Source organism: Pseudophryne corroboree, chromosome 10 (assembly GCF_028390025.1).
Source record: "Pseudophryne corroboree isolate aPseCor3 chromosome 10, aPseCor3.hap2, whole genome shotgun sequence".
Classification (NCBI taxonomy): Eukaryota; Metazoa; Chordata; class Amphibia; order Anura; family Myobatrachidae; genus Pseudophryne; species Pseudophryne corroboree.
The window spans coordinates 15,992,245-16,011,367 of record NC_086453.1 but is presented as its reverse complement, the minus strand read 5'-3'; the positions used below and the strand labels follow the sequence as shown (position 1 = coordinate 16,011,367).

Below are 19,123 nucleotides of genomic sequence, written 5' to 3'. Positions count from 1 at the left end.
CTCTTACAGGATTTCACCGTAATGAATCCGTTCTGGAATATCCGCCTGCAAAGAGCGGATATCAGGGGAATTACAGAGTTGGAAAAAACGTCGACCTAATTGCCTTTGGAAACGTCTTCTGCCTCTCACCAGCTTTTAGTTTCAGGTGTGCCTCGCTCAAATGTTCTGATAATTAATAGGAATCTGTGTTACGCGGCTGCGTGTTGTCTGTAATAAGCCAGTAACAGGGGTAAATATGTTATAATCAGTGTGGCTGCTGCAGACCACGCATTGCATAGGAGGGGGGGTAACACCTATAAACATGCATATAGTGTTATATGTAACCAGAGCCGGCCCTAACCAATATGATGCCCTAGGCAAGATTTTGGCTGGTGCCCCCTAGCACCGCCTCTAGTTCTGCAGGAGATGCCTGGCATGAGTCAGTTGGCAGCTCTGCTAACGTCAGGCGCCTTTTGTTTATGAAAATGCATCTTATTTGCATTAATATGTGGCTAGGATGCACAAGCAGCTTCTGCTGATTAAAATGATATGCAGCATGCCTATATTCTGTGTGTGACTGTGGCTGTATCTGCATACGAAATGTTACATTACAGTGATTTCCAGGAATACACTGCAATGTAGTATTTCGTATGCAGATACAGCCGCAGTCACACACAGAATATAGGCATGCTGCATATCATTTTAATCAGCAGAAGCTGCTGGTGCCCCTAAGCATAACAAATGTCCTAGGCATTTGTCTAGTTTGCCTATGCCTAAGGCCGGCTCTGTATGTAACATATGTGCTGGCTGCCTGACCCCGGGGTCCAGTAACGCTGTTTCACAGCCGCCGATGCACCCGGGACACTCTCTCTATAAGCCTGCCCCCAGACTCCTGTGAAACTAGCCAATGGGAGACTGGGAGCGGGCGAAATGCTGAGTCCCAGGTGCAATGGCGGCTGTGAAACGCACAGCGCTGCTGATCCCCAGGGTAAGACAGCCAGCACATATATTACATACAACATTACATGTATGTTTATATGTGTTAACCAACCCCCCATCACCATGCAATGTGTGGTCCGCACTGCAGCCGCCACTGGTTATAATATCAGCTCCGGTGTGGTGAGGGAAAGCAGAAATTTATAACGATACCCTCATTACACAACGCAGTGGGAAATGCCAGGTCATCTGACAGGTCCCATACAACTCTGTCAGCGACAGGTGCCATTTTTTGCCGGAAATGCATCTTATGTGCATCACTATGTGAATAGGATGCACAAGCAGATTCTGCAGATTAAAATGATATGCGGCATGCCTATATTCTGTGTGCAGCCGCGGCTGTATCTGCATACGAAATGCTACGCTACACTGTTTTATAGGAAACCACTGTAGCGTAGCATTTCGTATGCAGATACAGCCGCTGTGGCACACAGAATATAGGCATGCCACATATCATTTTAATCAACATGAGATTTTTTTTTTAAATTAGATTTTGTCAGTGATATTGGATCTACAGACGTGCAAAGATGCGCCATGATGTGTCTTGCTCCACAGTTATGTACCGAATACGCATCTTAGCACATAATTAACAAGAGTACAATACACGAGTACCCTGAGCTGCGGTGTGCAACTCGGCAGTGGCATAGCAATAGTCCCCCGCAGACCCCGCGGTGGCTTGGAAGTGCTGGGTGGCTCGTGGGCACTGGGGGTCTGCGGGCCCTATTGCTACGGCTCTGCCTGGACCTTGAGATACTTGTCCCATTGGGCCTGACCCCACTGAAAATGTCGCTCCCAGAATGGCAGCCCACTCAGAGGAGACAGTTATTAAGGATGCTAGAGGAGGTGGTGGCCATTTTGGGAGGGACATTTTTAATGGGGACAGGTGTAAACAGGACCACAGACTCGCGGCAGCCGGAGGTGGGGAATCCTCTGCCAGCAAGCAAGTCTCCTGACAACGAGCAGGACATTTCAATGAGGGCAGGTGTAAAAGGACTGCAGACCCGCGGTGGTGGCTCGGGTGGGGGGGAATCCCCTGACAAGGAGCAGAACCCCTGACAACAAGCAGGAACCATGGGGAGGGGGTGCCTGAAACTTTTTCGGCGGGGGGGGGGGGGGGGGGGGGGGCTTGCCTGACCTATAGTTAAACCACTGCGATTCAGGCACTAAACCTGAAAAAAAGGCAAAGGGCCTAATTCAGATCTGCTCGTAGCAGTAAATTTGTTAGCAAATGGGCAAAACCATGTGCACTGCAGGGGGGGCAGATGTAACATGTGCAGAGGGAGTTAGATTTGGGTGGGTTATTTTGTTTCTGTGCAGGGTAAATACTGGCTGCTTTATTTTTACACTGCAATTTAGATTTAAGTTTGAACACACCCCACCCAAATCTAACTCTCTCTGCACATGTTATATCTGTCCCACCTGCAGTGCAGCATGGTTTTGCCCATTTGCTAACAAATTTGCTGCTGCGATCGGATCTTAATTAGGCCCAAAGACTGAATGAGCAACTCCATGCCTCATATTGTGCAACTTATTACAAACTCCATTGCACCTTACTAATCCTTAATGACTATTGAAGTAATCAAGTGACTTTGCACTACGATGCAGCTACGAGGTGGCACAGACAATAAATTAAGACATCAATTCAAAAGTCTGGAAATTTCTGCCCATGGTTGTGTCCAGTCTGCAGAGCACAAGAGATTTGTAGAGAATCAAACAGGTCACAGACTGAAGACCCTGAGATCGCATAATAGTGGAGAATATCTCACCAGCAAGGAGGACCAATTCTTAAGAAAATATGGAACAGAGCATCAATTGGCCCTTGACTATACTCCTGAGCAGAATGTTGTAAGTGAACGAGCAACCATACACTAGTAAAGAGAGCAAGATACATGCTAAAGGAAACAGGCCTGGAAAAGCAGTTTTGGGTGGAAGCTGTGTCCACAGCAGTTCATCTCAAGAAACTTTCTCCTACAGATGCCCTAAAGGACATAACATATGCTGAAGGGTCAAAGAGAAAACCAAGTGTAAGACATCTCAGAACTTTTGAAAGTACAGCCTATGGCCCTCATTCCGAGTTGTTCGCTCGCAAGCTGCTTTTAGCAGCTTTGCACACGCTAAGCCGCCGCCTACTGGGAATGAATCTTAGCTGATCAAAATTGCGAACGAACGATTCGCAATATTGCGAAAAGACTTCTCTGTGCAGTTTCTGAGTTGCTCGAGACTTACTCTGCCAGTGCGATCAGTTCAGTGCTTGTCGTTCCTGGTTTGACGTCACAAACACACCCAGCGTTCTGCCAGACACTCCTCCGTTTCTCCAGCCACTCCCGCGTTTTTCCCAGAAACGGTAGCGTTTTTTCAAACACTCCCATAAAACGGCCAGTTTCCGCCCAGAAACACCCACTTCCTGTCAATCACATTACGATCACCAGAACGAAGAAAAAACCTCGTAATGCCGTGAGTAAAATACCAAACTTCTTAGCAAATTTACTTGGCGCAGTCGCAGTGCGAACATTGCGCATGCGCAAATAGCGGAAAATCGCTGCGATGCGAAGAAAATTACCGAGCGAACAACTCGGAATGACCACCAATGTGCATATGCCAGAGAATGAAGATGCAAGAGGAACTCAAAATCAGTGAAATGCATCAAGTTTGGCTTTTGCCATGAAAGCAACGGTTAAAGATTATGGAATCCAAATACCAGAAAGATTGTCAAGTTGAGGGATGTAATCTTCAAATAAACAGAGCGAGTTGTAGAAAAGTTGGAGGTTGATACACAGAACAAATATGTGTCAGTGGATATGCGAACAGCTGGAGATGTACCTGAACCAGAGGCTACCAGTGTGGAAGTTGAGCCACAGAAAAGATCTTCTGTAAGATCAAATATTGGCAAGCCACCGAAGAGGTCTGATGAAGAAAGATTGTATTCAGTGAGCCTTAGGACATCCAGGAGCCATGATGTGAATGGAAGTCCAAGATTGGAAAAAGGACTTTGCAAGATTTAAAAGTTCCAAGTGTAAAAGATGCCAAGAACCGTGACAGTGACAGCATGCCCAAGTTGGTGAGTCGAGAGACTGTTGCCATGGTCCATGCGGTCAGTGAGTGGACTCTTACTGATATGTTTATCAAGATGACCACCAAACTGACCACTACTGAGCATGTGCATAGACCATCTTGTGATATAAGGACAGATGTATTAAGCCTGGAGAAGGGATAAAGCAGTGATAAGTGCAAGGTGATAAAGCACCAGCCAATCAGCTGCAATATGTACATTGATAGTTAGGAGCTGACTGGCTGGTGCGTTATCACCTTCCACTTATCACTGCTTTATCACTTCTCCAGGCTTGATACATTTGCCCCATAGTGTGCTAGTGTGCTGCCTTGTGGTGGCTGGCCTTCGCTGGCTTGGTGGGGTCCTGCACCCCGGACATAAACTTAATGTTAGGAACCCACCAGAGATGAGGTCACCTGGACGCTGGTTGGTGGGCCAGTATTTTTTTGGGCCAAATTATGCAAAGCACCTTGATTTTGCTCTATGTTAGATTGCAGAGTTTATTATAATCATACTGATTAGCGGTGCTTGGCACTATAGAGTGTGGATCGGCACTACATTTTCTCTTTCCTTGTGGAACTAAAAGTCTCAGCATGATAGCACCTCTCGTTATATTTGTAATTAGGGTGTGCAGCCAAGTTCCCCCCTCCAGATATAGTCTGTGTGTGTGTGATATAATTAGTATGTGTGTGAGACTGTAATATGTTAAGGTGGAGACATAAGGAGCCATGCTGTACAGAACTCCACGTCACTCAAGCTCTACCATCACCAGTGTGCATACAACAGTGAGTACGGCTTTACCTGTCGTACGTCAATAAGCCAACACCACTGGTTAGGTAACTGGGCTGTTCATAGCTGGTGCCATCTGCTGGTGAGTGCATATATAATGGCAATTTATAGCTGCAATATCAACAACACCTGCGCACACATCACTCCCAACAGTAAGAAGGAATGGGAAGCAAATAACCTGATATCAGAGTATGTTGCCGGATCCCTATTAGGTAAAGGTCACCCTGCAGTGCAAGTTACCGACCAAACCAGCGCTGGAAACATGAGTCTGGTTGTCTCTTCCTGCAGCCGAACATTGATGGAGCCATGGCAATGTCATTTATCAGCAGGAGAATGACACATAGACCCATTGAATCCTGACTTACAAAAAGCGCAGATGAAAGCAGTGCATACACACGGGAACTGGCTCCTGCGTCCTATTTTCTCTAAGATAACAGAAGATGGATATAAAGGAAGCAGGGGAATCCATTACAGTTATCCAGCAGAATGCATTACAATATCAATGGTGCCCCGTCGCTATCCTTGGCGCGGGTGACAGTCACCGCAGGAGGTAATGGCACAGCTGAGGCTCTGATCCGCCGAGGTATACCCCGCACATTCAGGCAGCAATCAGAGCAAATCACTGTCTGTCTGCTAGTGGCATGATACGCTGACATGATCAAAATGTCAATATGTAAGATGTCGACATCCACATATGTCGGCACGGATTGATGTCGACATGCTCTGAATGTCAAGAGTTATAATGTTAACATAACATTTATAAACTGTTACATGCACCAAGATCTGCAATACTAACCATTACGGAGCTTGGCCAGCACCTGATGTCACCTTCAGATTGTGATGGGCCTATAGTAGCCTAAGGGTCTAATTCAGGATTGATTGCAAAACAACATGGGCAAAACTATGCGCACTTCAGGTGGGGCAGATGTAACATGTGCAGAGAGAGTTAGATTCGGGTGGGGTGTGTTCAAACTGAAATCTAAATTGCAGTGTAAAAATAAAGCAGCCAGTATTTACCCTGCACAGAAACAATATAACCCACCCAAATCTAACTCTCTCTGCACATGTTACATCTGCCCCACCTACAGTGCAGAATGGTTTTGCCCATTAGAGGAAAATGTTGTTTTGCAATCAACTTTGAATTTGGCCCTATGTACTAACGCTTTGCATTATTTACTGCCATACCTCCCAACTGTCCCGATTTTGGCAGGACAGTCCTGCTTTTTCAGGCACGGTATTCCCTGTGAGGCCAAGCCCCCCCTACTGCAAGGCCGTGCCCCTTTTTTGGGCACACGCAAAGATCCAAATCTCTACTTCCCAAAAGTTGGGAGATATGCTCTGGATCCCAATCCATCAGCCCCCAACTGTAGACTGCGCAGCCGGATGGACGCCCACTTCAGTGCGCTCGCCGGGTCCAAATCTGGAAGCAAACCCATAATGGTAGTTATCAGTTTACGTCTCGGCCAGCGCCGGCACAGGGCTTTTTCCTAGCGCCCCAACATTTGTAAATGCTCGCAGTCCCTGACAGCGACAACCTTGCGAATTGGGGCAATATTTTCACACCGCTATTGCATTTTAATTGCGGATTTTGGTAAATGCGCGCCTAAACGGTAAGGGAAATACTGTATATCACTATAATCTGAAATACAGGAACATTTATAACCCCCCCAAAAAAAAATCAAAAACTGTTACTGTAGTAACTAAAGGGGTAATGAGTCATTTGTACTTAGCCGCCGCTGCATTCATCCCTGCCCGGCGCTGTAACCGACATCCACAGAGAGACAGCTAACTTTTCACGGCGTCCTGTCGCGTAAGTGACAGAACCATTTTCCCTGATTACTGACATTTGTCACAATTTTTCTAATGTCTGTGCCAAGATCCCCGCTGTGTTGCTTGCTCTAAGCCTCCACAATTACCCGCGCTCTGCGTCGTGCCACATCAGCGGCGGCGAGTTTAAGGGTTTCCACTTGTAGGAAAACGAAATAAACAGAAAAAGATAAGTGTGAAGTCAAAAAGGAGCGCGCCTGAAACCTGAAGGAGCAAAAGGCAGAGTTGGCATTGCTTTTGGAACCTTGGAAGCGCGTCCTTTAGTTGTATTTGCGGATGGGCTTCTAGATCTGTGAGCGACTGCGACCAAACTGGTTTTACACCTCTAGGGCGGGATGTATTAAGATACATCGCTGCCCCTCGCCGCTTACCACAGCGATGTTGCTTGCATATGTACTAACATATGCGATCAATATCGCAATGCGGTGATGGAGGCCCCCCGCGATACATGTGAGGTGGTCTGCGAGGGGTCTCCATCACCTCCCCGGGAACTTTACACTGCCTAGACGCCCGGCGCCTCCTCCTCCCCTCTCCAGCCGGAAGAACCTCTGGATGCGTTGCTAGGGGGAGGAGGAGATTACCTTCCGGGTCCAGGGCAGCCTGGAGGAAGGTATGCCGGGGGGATGGGGGCGGCAGAGGTGGCGGTTGGCGATAAGAAGCGCATAGGCTTCTATAGGGTATAGCCATCCAAAGATGCCGATACCCTGGACGGCGAAAATGCGGCGGTAGGGTCTTAGTAGATTTGAAAATGCGTTAAAACCCCCGTTTTGGGGGGTTTTACCGCATTTTTCCTTTAGTACATCCCGCCCCTAGTCTTCACGTTGTCTTACAGCTCCTTTTCCACCTAAGAATTATTACCGATGCTCTGCTGCTTCTGCAGTAACTGGCTAATTATTATTATTTTTTAACAAATGTAAATGGTCGCGTAGGGAAGGACCAATCACAAGCTGCCGTCTATCAGGGTGAGGGGTTTACCTCAGGAAAATATTTATCTAGGTGATAAACGAACTCTTGACCATCAAATTAAACGCTTTGACTATCTCCCTGAGCCGCCATTCCTGGGTTCTGGTGCTTGGAGGATGTAACTAAGGGCCCGTTTCAGACCTGATGGCTGCTGTGCATTTTTGCAGAGGTCTGCGATCAGATAGCCGCCGCCCGTGGAGAGTGAAAACCCGCCCCGTGCAAGTGTGCGATTGCTTGTGTAGACCGTGCGAACATCTGCAAATCCGTTCGCACCTCACTCGCCATCTAATGATTTTTCTACTCTGTGTAGTGTGTGCGCAGCCCAGGACTTACTCCTACAGTGTAATACACACAGGCTGATCGGGGCCGAAGCTGACGTCACACACCCGCCCTGAAAACGCTCGGGAATGCCTGCGTTTTCCTGAGACTCCCAGAAAACGGCCAGTTACCACCCACAAATGTCCGCTTTCTGTCAATCACTTTGCGAACGCCCGTGCAATTGACGTTTTTGCACCATCCTGTCGCTGTTTGGCGATGCGCCATTGCCCCCCCCCCATCCCCAAGGAAGGCCAGCTGCAACACAAAGACTAGAGCAGAACAGCAGATGGATGGAGGAGCGCGAAGCTTGCAGAGCGCCTGCTTCCAAACAGCCGTGCGACACACTCCTTGCCCAGAGGCATTTGACGGTGCTCTTCCTCCTGATGCCACCGGCCCCACCCTCTCAGTGTGACATCTCCAGAACTTATGGGCTACATGCAGAAGCAGCCAGTATTTTCCCTGCATGCAAACATAATAACCGTATCCCCTCCTCCCCCCTGCGCTGCAGCATGGTTTCTCCAGGTTGTACATAGTTACTTGCTTATTATTTGCTCCCAGCTCAGGATCAGCCCTTAGATCTGTTATTTTCTCACTCGGTATAGTCTGCTGGGGAAGGGGGTCCAGTTCCCTTCCAGGGGTGGATGGGCCACGTAGGACAGACGCCACAAAATGCCTCATTGTGACCACACTCCTGTGATGTTGTGATGTGATTCCTGATACTAACTTTCGGGATGTCGGCTGTTAGTGATCCGGCATTCCGGCGCTGGTCACATGACCGCCGGCACCCTGACTGCCAGGATGCTAAACGCATCCTGTTTTCACTGTCTTTCATCATCTTCAGCAGTAGCTCTCTTGCGCCCCCTCCTGGCTACCCCACTGACTAGCAGCCACGGCGCTGACAGGTGTTGCGTTTATCCTACAATACATTACACGCCTTCTAGGCAGCTGCATATTCCTGCGTTGTTTCCTATGCGCGACACAACAGGCAATTTCTGAAAATAGGTTTCCTAATGTAATTTCATTGTGTCAGGCTGTCACCAGACTCTGACAAATGTTTGCCATACATTACACTGCTTTTCTGAATAGTAATGCAGCACAATTACTAGGCATCTCTCTGTCATGTCTGATACAGCTACAAGTGCTGCTTGAACGGGTAGAAGTAGGACAGAGGCAAACTGACGTAAGATAGGTATGGTATATGCTGTGCCGTAACTAGACATTCCCCCCCCCTCACTCGGGTGACTTGTGCTGTGTGCGGAGCACCGTCCGCACCACCCCAAAATAATGTAATAACCCTGGATTTGCTTCTTTTCTTCTACAGTATCACGTGCAAGGTGGGGCTGCCTGTGCCCATTTGCACCAGACTTCCTGTGTCAGATTTAGGGGGTGATTCAGAGGAGAATGCAAGTTTTACTGCTCCACGTTGTTAGGCGCCGGGGTCCGCTCGGCCGTGCGGCCCGGCGCCTAGCAACCAGGGACGCCGGGCGCGTTCAGCCGCCGGCTCCCTGGCAACGCTGAGACGCTGGGCGCACGGAGCCGCCTCTGGCCTTAGCAACGGGGACGCCACGTGCAGCCGCGTTCCCCGTTGCTGGGTCTATCCTATTGCCCTGATTATGTGCTGGCCGTGCAGCATGCAAGCTGCACGGCATTTCTTTTGATTGTCCTGTCTGGATCTTGATTGGAGGGTGCCTGAATAAAGGCATCCTCAGGACTTCCTACAGACGCCGGTGATAGTTTCCTGTTTGCCTTGTCTGCTGCAGAGAGTTCCCAGTCCCGGTCTATTTGGTTGTTCCTGTTCTCAGAGATCCTGTACTCAGAAGTTACCATCTGTTCCTGGAGTCTGACCGAGCACCTTTAACATCTGGTGGTGTTCGTGAGTCGCGGCGCAGCCGTGTGTTGCGGCTAGTCCGCTACTATTTATTATTTTGTTTATATTGTGTTCTGGAGTTTTGCGGAGGATTCCGCTTCCACAGATCCACTCTGGTGTCCAGCGGTGCCGGATAGGAGTGTCGGATCAGTGGATCTTTGGTTGTCCTTTTTCCTGGCGGCAAATCCGCACATACCTTTTGATTTAGTTAAGTCAGCTTGTAACCCCTGGCCGTGTTGCTTAGTTAGAGGGCCCCTTGTTATCACCCTGTCTCGGACTTCCCCTTGTCTCCCATTAAGACCTGCGGGGGCATCGGGGTTGGGCAGACATAATCCGCCCTTCGAACGCGGCTGCCATGGGCTCAAGCAACCATAGTCTCGCAGGGGATTTCTGATAACACGGGCGAGACAACGGAGTTAGGGCGCCAGGGGTTACTAGGCCTTCCAGCTCCCACAACCAGCTTATTTTCCTGAACTCAGATCCCTGTCATAAGATCTCCTCCGGTCTGGAGTTCAGGAATCATAACACACGTGTCCAGGACACACTCCGCTTGTGCCCCAATGATTACTACCGGTAAATGCAGATCAGAATTGCATGGACATCCATGCAATTTTGAAAGGTGTTCCTCGTCGGTGATTGGGCTGTGGCTATTGATGGCGGTCATGCCGGGGTCATGTTGGTGTCAGGGACTGTGTCAAAAGATGCTGTTCCACTGCCACCGGTAGCCATGTACCGTCGGACATTCTCAGCAACCATAAGGTTACTCTAATGTACGATGGTGTAACCAATGACCGATCGATGGTGCGCATATCAGCGTCTTTTCCACAGCCGCTACCGTGTCTTTGTGCTAATGCCGCAGGCGATGGACTTCCTACCAGATGCCCGCTGGCTGCAGCTCTAATCCGCAGTGGTGCGCACAAAGACGCACCATCAGACATTGCACAGGCCCTATGGTGGTGCAGAATGTCCGTCTAAGCATGGCGTCCAGGGTTAGTGCAACTGACCCTTGGAAGTTTCAGATGCATATTATTTTCGTTATTATCAGGACTTGAGATATTGTCCTGTGACTAAACAAGGAAGATATTTGTCACAATATAAAAACAAAAGCATGAAAACATATGAGAAACATCACCAACATGTCTTCCCCCAGCTCTACCCTTCCCTTCATTCTTCTTCCTGGGGCCACAAATGCCCTGCACCATCACCAATGCCTCTCCTACACATCTCCCTCCCTGGTCACCTTTCTCACTCACCTCCTCCTCTTCCTCTAGCTACAAACGCCCTGCACCATCACCAATGCCTCTCCTACACATCTCCTTCCCTGGTCACCTTTCTCACTCACCTCCTCCTCTTCCTCTGGCTACAAATGCCCTGCACCATCACCAATGCCTCTCCTACACATCTCCTTCCCTGGTCACCTTTCTCACTCACCTCCTTCTCTTCCTCTGGCTACAAACGCCCTGCACCATCACCAATGCCTCTCCTACACATCTCCTTCCCTGGTCACCTTTCTCACTCACCTCCTCCTCTTCCTCTGGCTACAAATGCCCTGCACCATCACCAATGCCTCTCCTACACATCTCCTTCCCTGGTCACCTTTCTCACTCACCTTCGCCTCTTCCTCTGGCTACAAATGCCCTGCACCATCACCAATGCCTCTCCTACACATCTCCTTCCCTGGTCACCTTTCTCACTCACCTCCTCCTCTTCCTCTGGCTACAAATGCCCTGCACCATCACCAATGCCTCTCCTACACATCTCCTTCCCTGGTCACCTTTCTCACTTACCTCCTTCTCTTCCTCTGGCTACAAACGCCCTGCACCATCACCAATGCCTCTCCTACACATCTCCTTCCCTGGTCACCTTTCTCACTCACCTCCTCCTCTTCCTCTGGCTACAAATGCCCTGCACCATCACCAATGCCTCTCCTACACATCTCCTTCCCTGGTCACCTTTCTCACTCACCTTCGCCTCTTCCTCTGGCTACAAATGCCCTGCACCATCACCAATGCCTCTCCTACACATCTCCTTCCCTGGTCACCTTTCTCACTCACCTCCTCCTCTTCCTCTGGCTACAAATGCCCTGCACCATCACCAATGCCTCTCCTACACATCTCCTTCCCTGGTCACCTTTCTCACTCACCTTCGCCTCTTCCTCTGGCTACAAATGCCCTGCACCATCACCAATGCCTCTCCTACACATCTCCTTCCCTGGTCACCTTTCTCACTCACCTTCGCCTCTTCCTCTGGCTACAAATGCCCTGCACCATCACCAATGCCTCTCCTACACATCTCCTTCCCTGGTCACCTTTCTCACTCACCTTCGCCTCTTCCTCTGGCTACAAATGCCCTGCACCATCACCAATGCCTCTCCTACACATCTCCTTCCCTGGTCACCTTTCTCACTCACCTCCTCCTCTTCCTCTGGCTACAAATGCCCGGCACCATCACCAATGCCTCTCCTACACATCTCCTTCCCTGGTCACCTTTCTCACTCACCTTCGCCTCTTCCTCTGGCTACAAATGCCCTGCACCATCACCAATGCCTCTCCTACACATCCCCTTCCCTGGTCACCTTTCTCACTCACCTCCTCCTCTTCCTCTGGCTACAAATGCCCTGCACCATCACCAATGCCTCTCCTACACATCCCCTTCCCTGGTCACCTTTCTCACTCACCTCCTCCTCTTCCTCTGGCTACAAATGCCCTGCACCATCACCAATGACTCTCCTACACATCTCCTTCCCTGGTCACCTTTCTCACTCACCTCCTCCTCTTCCTCTGGCTACAAATGCCCTGCACCATCACCAATGCCTCTCCTACACATCTCCTTCCCTGGTCACCTTTCTCACTCACCTTCGCCTCTTCCTCTGGCTACAAATGCCCTGCACCATCACCAATGCCTCTCCTACACATCTCCTTCCCTGGTCACCTTTCTCACTCACCTCCTCCTCTTCCTCTGGCTACAAATGCCCTGCACCATCACCAATGCCTCTCCTACACATCTCCTTCCCTGGTCACCTTTCTCACTCACCTCCTCCTCTTCCTCTGGCTACAAATGCCCTGCACCATCACCAATGCCTCTCCTACACATCTCCTTCCCTGGTCACCTTTCTCACTCACCTCCTCCTCTTCCTCTGGCTACAAATGCCCTGCACCATCACCAATGCCTCTCCTACACATCCCCTTCCCTGGTCACCTTTCTCACTCACCTTCGCCTCTTCCTCTGGCTACAAATGCCCTGCACCATCACCAATGCCTCTCCTACACATCTCCTTCCCTGGTCACCTTTCTCACTCACCTCCTCCTCTTCCTCTGGCTACAAATGCCCTGCACCATCACCAATGCCTCTCCTACACATCTCCTTCCCTGGTCACCTTTCTCACTCACCTCCTCTTCTTCTTGGCTGTTGACAACATTTCACCAAAATTCAGACCGCAGTCCCCAATGTCTGTTCACATTCCTTCATCCAAACTTTCCACTTTCCCCCTTTCCTGTATGCTCGGCACACCAGGCCTGTCTGCAACAAACTGTAATCGACTCGCAGACTATTGCAGTTTTCTTGTGACTCCTGAAATCTGGTTCCATCCATATGGGATCAGGTGGGGATCCCGGCAGTCGAAGTACCAACACAGGAATCCGGACACTGCTCAGAATGCCGGTGCCGGCATCCCGACAAGGAACACAATCCTGGTAAGGATTATGCACTCCCGGCAATAGTTAGGGTTAGGCTGTAGGGGAGGGAGGATTAGGTTTAGGGTGCGGGAAGGGAGGGTTAGGTTGAGGCATGACCGGGGAGGGTTAGGCTGTGGGGGGAGGAAGGGTTAGGTTTAGGGTGCAGGATGAGAGGGATAGGTTTAGGCACCACCTGGGAAGGGTTAGGCTGCGGAGGAGGAAGGGTTAGGTTTAGGCTGTAGGAAGGGAGGGTTAGGGTTAGGGAGGCAATGGGAAAAGGTAAATATACTTACCTAGCCCCTGTCGGGATTCTCACCATCAGGTTGTAGCAGTCGTTCTTCTGACCACTGGCATTTCAATCCCATTTCATCCATACTGGCACTGCCACCTCTAAACACCATGTACTTCCTGTTGGGACCTTATGTCCACCAATCTTTGTGGTATCTCCAATAACTTAAACAACTAACCACCGCCTCCTTCCCTTCTACCTCACTCTGGCTCCCCCACCAACACCTGTGCCAAAATCTATGACCATACAGTGCTCATAATCTACCTCCATTGACTACTGCAGCCTCATAATCCCCCCCACGCCCCCATGACTACTGTAACCTCACAACTCCCCCCTTGACTACAGTAACCTCATAACCACTACCCTTGGTTACTGAAACCTCATAATCTCTCCCCTTAACTACCGGAACCTCATAATCTCTCCCCTTAACTACTGAAACCTCATAATCTCTCCCCTTAACTACTGGAACCTCATAATCTCTCCCCTTGACTACTGTACCCTCATAATCTTCCCCCTTGATTACTGTAACCTCATCAACTCCCGCCTTCACTACTGCGACATCCTACAACATGGTCTCCAAATCTCCAATCTGGTAGCTAGTATATAGCAGATATGAAATTTGGTGGCTGGTGTAGAGCCAAACCTCCGATCTTGTGGCTAATGCATAGCCAGACCTCCCTTACGATGGCTAGTATATAACAGACATCCACTAGGGATTTTATTGTAACCTGGGACCACCAGACTAATGACCCTACCTACAGTAACAAAGTGGTAAAGGGGATCGTCTCAAGAGTTCAGTTTAAGTTTTCAGGATGTATTTAATCTGTTTCGCATTCTGGCCCTAAAGTGTTATTTATTTGATGATATAGAAGAGTCACCAGCTCTCTCTATCGTAGGTTCTACTTTGTCACCATAGTAATCAAGGTAGCCCCTAGACTGGCCATTGTACAAAGAGGGAACCCTGAGTAATTGTTTTAATAAGTCAATTACATAAAACTACACCAACAAAATGTAAAATACATAAATTGCCTTAGTCCTGGCCTTTACACTAGCTCTGTTCAATGTAAAGTGTAAAGGAGTACTTACTTATCTAAAAGACATTGTATTCCAATACTCTTATTCAATTGTTACTATAAGACGAGGCTCAAACAACCAAGCAACGCATCTTCCTTGAAGCTTGCAGTAAGATCGCCTCCACATATGTCAGTATGTCAATACATATTATTTCAAGTGTACAGTACTTGTTGCTAACACACAGCGGGGACCTGCATTTTTAGTGAATTCTCCTGAGACTACAGTACAGCCTATCAATTTCCTAGGAACTAGTGACATCACTGAGGCACCAAGTGCCTCATGCCTTGTTGATGTCACCTTGTATAAACATGGGCTGCGTTCTTATGAATATTGAATTTGAGTAATGGGGGACGAATTAATTATATAGTTCTATGGAATACCTCGAGCAGTGAACATGTAAATTATAATCATAGTATAATCATATTCATATTCCATTAGCAATCATGGGAGATGATTCAATAACTTATCTAAAGTCTGAGATAGCCATAGGGGAAGTCTGGGTGCAATGTGGAATTAGAGAATGGTTAATCATATTTAACCCTGTGAGGATGAAGGCAGGTCAGGAGCCCACTGACCCGCAGAGAAGCATGGATCTAATGCCATCTACTGACCCACCTGCGGTGAGACGGTTTAATGCACCTAGAGGATCGACCTGAAAATCCTGCGTTTTATTATTTCTTGAGGCTGACACCTGCGTCACTTGGAACAGGCTCATTAATCTACGATATTACATTCGACATGGCACTCTGCAGAGGTTCACACTGAGGTCTTTATGGCAATAAGCAAATAAGATGGGAATTGCAAAACGTCAATATTCTCCTAGCACAAAGGATGAGGCGCAAAACCTTATTGTTTTATAAAGCAAAATTACAAATGAAAAAATAAAAAAAGCAGAATAATCACCAGCCTAAGGACACCACAAATTCATTAATTTCAGTGTTCAGTCTTTTGTACCTAATACACAGGAGTCGTTCACAGATCATAGAGAAATCAGTTAAAGAGTAGACTTTATTGCTGAAAAATAAAAATAAAACATAGAACCAATTTAACCAGGACATAAACAAACATGTACGGTGTCCCCCCAGTTCCGGGGGTTTGTGTCCCTGGCAGGGGGGGGAGCTGGTGAAATTTCCTCCATACTGAGTTTGTAGTTCAGTGATCTTGTTGCCTGAGGACATATTTAATTGGGAGTTTAAGACCTCGCTGCACGCCGAGCAATTTCACAGGAGGTTTAAGTGCGTTTTAGTAGCATTTACGTCAAAGGTTCGGGAGGGGATGGAGCAAATTACTAGGGAACATTTAGGTTGCAAAGTGAATTTTAGACAGTTTTTTTTTTCAGCATTGGTATAAGTGACAACCTGGCTTGTTAAAACTTTCCATAATGTGCATTTTACAGCTTCACTATCTGTTAAAAGATTTAGGAGATTGTTACGACCAGGGGATGTATAATAAACATAACAGGGCAATGTAGTCTTTTTATCTCCAGTGTAATATTATAGACACAGATTCATCACACTGAACATTATATTTACAGTTCTATCATGTTCAGGTTATAAAAACTTCATACCTTTTGCAGTGCTTCTCATTTAACATTAACAAAAAGAAAAAACTCTGTACATGATCCATCCATTGTAGAGACCTTATAACGCAGCGGACGGCGACCTGCGACCCTCTAGCCATTGTGGAACTACAAATACCAGTCTGCCCTGTCAGTCCATAAGGCGGCTTTACCAGCCAAAAAAAAATGACAGCCATAAATAGTGACCCCAATTTAAACTGAAAAGAGCCAAAAGCATTCTTATAGATATTATAGGGAAATTCCTGGTAATCACATCACATGTATGGAACCAATAACTTGTTCCCTGGGAAGGAGAGAAAGCTACTTCAGATCCTGACAGCACTTTGCTCCAGGAACAGCCGCCTTTTAATTACCTTAATTGAAGTGCTTGATTTAAAGCACAGAAAATCCATCTGCAGATATGAAAGAGCCTCCCTGGCACCATTAAGGTTGGTCTGGTAATGAATGGGTCTGAATTTCAGCACCTTGGAGAGTTCCAGCAGCTGCAGCAGCCCATAGACCATTTATGACTAGGGCAGGAAAATCCTGGATTGCCCTACGTTGTTAACCCCTTACACGCCACTGGGGCCTCCCACCCAGGTCCCCTGCTGCTGCTTAGGTAACACCAAGGATCCATTCAGGGCATCAGAGACAACGCACAGTTCATGAAACACATGCAAAAGGCAATTATACAGAGCAACATCTCCAGAAGAAAACGCAGAGGACAGCTAGAACCCTCAAGAAGGGTTAGAGGGTCTGCAAATGCCAGGGGGCCACTCACCTTGGCTGCTGTCACACTGGCGGTCTTATTAGGAGGTATCTGTGCAGAAGACTTGATGAAATGGGAAGACAGCCTTTCCTGTCTTCTGAGGAGCGAGGGTGGACCTGTCCTTGTCTGAAGAGGGGACAGTTGCAACTAGTGCCCCCCAAACACCTCCTCAGAGGGTCCTGGGGACTTAAGAGATGACAGGGTACAGGGATAACTCTCCACAGATCCTCTGATTTCTTTTAGGAAGATGTGAGTCTACTGTGCATAGCACAAGTGTGGGTGACACAACCAGGAAGGCTGGATGAGTCCCTGGCAAATGGACCCCAGCCCTTAATTTACTCTGAAGCCCCCCCCCCCTAGAATCCTCCAGCATCAATCCAGGAGCTTGTGTAGTCTAACAAGTGTTCTGCAAACAGGCATCAGCAACATGTGTCTGCGAGAGAAGCAGCAGCTGGAGGGAGAGAGGACTGTCTCCCCCCCCCCTCCTGATCACCAGGGTGGGCTCTGCTCCTGGAAGCCCACTGCACTCCGTGCTATGGCGGGCTGGGTGACCATCATTGCACAGAGACACTATAGTCAGATAGGTTACCATAGAAACTCCTAGTATACAGACTGCTCTTCTCACCAAGCACCCCCTCCCAATTCCACCAACCCCCCACCCTGCATTTGGAAAGGCAATTAGACATCCTCTGACATCTGACAGTCAATAATAAGTCATAACAAATAATTAAGTTACACGCAACAGGCTTCGCTGCCGACAGCGAGACGCTCAGGGAGGGGATAAAGTAAAAGGATCAGGCAGAGAATTGTAACATTCTCCCTCAGGTTAGCTAATGCAGAGTCTTGAGCGCTGCAACAAAAAATGGAGGTGTGTGTGTCTGTGTGTGTGTGTGTGTGTGTGTGTGTGTGTGTGTGTGTGTGTGTGTGTGTGTGTGTGTGTGTTATTTCTCTGATCAGATACGTACTCAAAAATAAGACTGTAATATAAATATACTGTGTTATTGGCCAATGCTGATAATAGAAGGCTGCCCAGATAATAGGTGTACTGCATACCCCCCCTAGTGACAGAGGCTGCCCAGATATGTAGTGTACTGTATACCCTCCCTAGTGACAGAGGCTGCCCAGGTGATAGGTGTACTGCATACCCCTCTCTACTGACGGAAGCTGCCCGGATAAGGTGGTGTACTGTATACCCCTCCCTAGTGACAGAGGCTGCCCGGATAAGGTGGTGTACTGTATACCCCTCCCTAGTGACAGAGGCTGCCAGGATAAGGTGGTGTACTGTATACCCCTCCCTAGTGACAGAGGCTGCCCGGATAAGGTGGTGTACTGTATACTCTCCCTAGTGACAGAGGCTGCCTGGATAAGGTGGTGTACTGTATACCCTCCCTAGTGACAGAGGCTGCCCGGATAAGGTGGTGTACTGTATACCCTCCCTAGTGACAGAGGCTGCCCGGATAAGGTGGTGTACTGTATACCATCCCTTGTGACAGAGGCTGCCCGGATAAGGTGGTGTACTGTATACCCCTCCCTAGTGACAGAGGATGCCCGGATAAGGTGGTGTACTGTATACCCTCCCTAGTGACAGAGGCTGCCCGGATAAGGTGGTGTACTATATATCCTCCCTAGTGACAGAGGATGCCCGGATAAGGTGGTGTACTGTATACCATCCCTAGTGACAGAGGATGCCCGGATAAGGTTGCTTACTGTATACCCTCCCTAGTGACAGATGATGCCCGGATAAGGTGGTGTACTGTATACCCTCCCTAGTGACAGAGGCTGCCCAGATGATAGGTGTACTGCATACCCCTTTCTACTGACAGAGGCTGCCCGGATAAGCTGGTGTACTGTATACCTCTCCCTAGTGACAGAGGCTGCCCGGATAAGGTGGTGTACTGTATACCCTCCCTAGTGACAGAGGCTGCCCGGATAAGGTGGTGCACTGTATACCCCTCCCTAGTGACAGAGGCT

At 48.5% G+C, this 19,123-nt stretch overlaps 1 protein-coding gene across 1 annotated transcript in view; it reads right to left on the bottom strand.

The window, feature by feature from the left end:
* VWA5B1 (von Willebrand factor A domain containing 5B1) overlaps window positions 1-17,725 on the bottom strand; it is a 261,917-nt gene extending 244,192 nt beyond the window's left edge. The window contains exon 1 of the mRNA XM_063942155.1: window positions 17,165-17,725. The gene's annotated coding sequence lies outside the window, so the exon portion shown is untranslated. The remainder of the gene's footprint in view (window positions 1-17,164) is intronic.
* Between the last annotated feature and the right edge of the window lie 1,398 nt (window positions 17,726-19,123).